General features: G+C 32.8%; 1 long non-coding RNA gene across 1 annotated transcript in view; it reads right to left on the bottom strand.

Annotated features, from left to right (window-relative positions):
- Nucleotides 1-222: 222 nt before the first annotated feature.
- Nucleotides 223-1406, bottom strand: part of LOC111088658 — a 60034-nt gene continuing 58850 nt past the window's right edge. The window contains exon 3 of the long non-coding RNA XR_002613119.1: nt 223-290. This is a non-coding gene — a long non-coding RNA (uncharacterized LOC111088658). The remainder of the gene's footprint in view (nt 291-1406) is intronic.

The raw sequence follows: 1406 nt of genomic DNA, 5'->3' as shown, positions 1-1406 counted from the left end.
AGTGGGTCCTACTAAAAAGTAATAAAATATTTCTTGGCAGTGAGTGGTTCCTACTAAAAAGTATTATTATATTTCTTGGCAATCCTATTAAAAATTAAAATGTCCTTGATACTGAACGATACCTACTAAACATAAAGTATTAAGATACCTCTGCACTGGCCAATACCCATTAAAAATTTAATAACTCATTAAAACCAACGTTTCATATTTAGAAACTTTATTGAAGCCGGCTTCCACTTTCAAATACATTCTACATGTACAACGTCCTCTACGTCTTCTTCGGGATTTATCTGCAAGACATACCAATTTATACATTTTTTTTCCTGCCACGTGATATTAGATTGTTTTTCTATTTACATAAGTCCTAAGTCAACTTTCATATTCCATAACACCAAATATCAATGCTTTGACTTGATGACCCTTCATCTCTGTTTAATATTAATTTTTCCATTTTAAATGTTGTTATTTCTAGTGATTCTTTGACATTTAAAGCTGTATTGAAACGTTGGTTTTAATTACTTATTAAATTTTAAACAATACACAAGTACCGACCTACTAAAAGGTTTTAAAAGAGACTTTGACAATGAGCGGTATCCATTTTAATGTATTATTATAACATTCATGCTTACCCAGACTGTGAATTTGAGGAATCATGGCTCGCGACCCGTTGCCGCAAAAACGCGCTACATACTTTACAACCGTCAAATTCCATTATTCGATTAGGTAAGAGTAGTCCAAGAGTTGGCGGCGGGTGCTGCTGAACATCTCCCTTCCATCTAGTCTATTAGTTCAAAATTAAGTATTGCTAAGCGCAGGTAGCTCTTGTGTAGCTTTGCGTGAAAATTCTGAAACCAACAAACAATCTAGAGTGCTTTTTTCTTTCTTTCTAATTCTTTGTAGCCGTTCCTTTATGCCTATAGCACACGAAGTTAAGTAAATAAAGAACATCTAAAGTACTTGTTATTCATTAGATATCTAAGAAATGAACCCCAAGATTCATGTCGATACCTAGACAAAACACCCTTTCGGCTGAACCATACATCGTTTACAGTTTTAACACGCGACAGTGAAATCAATTATTTATTCGATATTTTCAACCTAACGTGACAAATCTAAATAATACTGAAAGTTCAGACACCAACACACCATATTTCAGGTTTAAAAGCGTCGAGACGAGAGCGCTAAACCAATGAAATTTTAACGAGACAATTGTTACAAAACGAAGGAAAACGTTACAATATTTAACCTTACAGTAATTAAATACTATCTTTTACAGGCTAAGTTACAAACTCGTAAATCAAATGGTGTGTTTATTGGGTTTTTTTTTAAATCAATAACACAAGAAAAGGCTATAAAACTATTAATTCGTTTATATATATATATTCATCAAAGTAACAAATACCGCG

Source organism: Limulus polyphemus, unplaced genomic scaffold (assembly GCF_000517525.1).
Source record: "Limulus polyphemus unplaced genomic scaffold, Limulus_polyphemus-2.1.2 Scaffold4198, whole genome shotgun sequence".
In the NCBI taxonomy this organism is placed as follows: domain Eukaryota; kingdom Metazoa; phylum Arthropoda; class Merostomata; order Xiphosura; family Limulidae; genus Limulus; species Limulus polyphemus.
The sequence above is the reverse complement of the archived record's forward strand: the minus strand, read 5'-3'. Positions and strand labels throughout refer to the sequence as shown.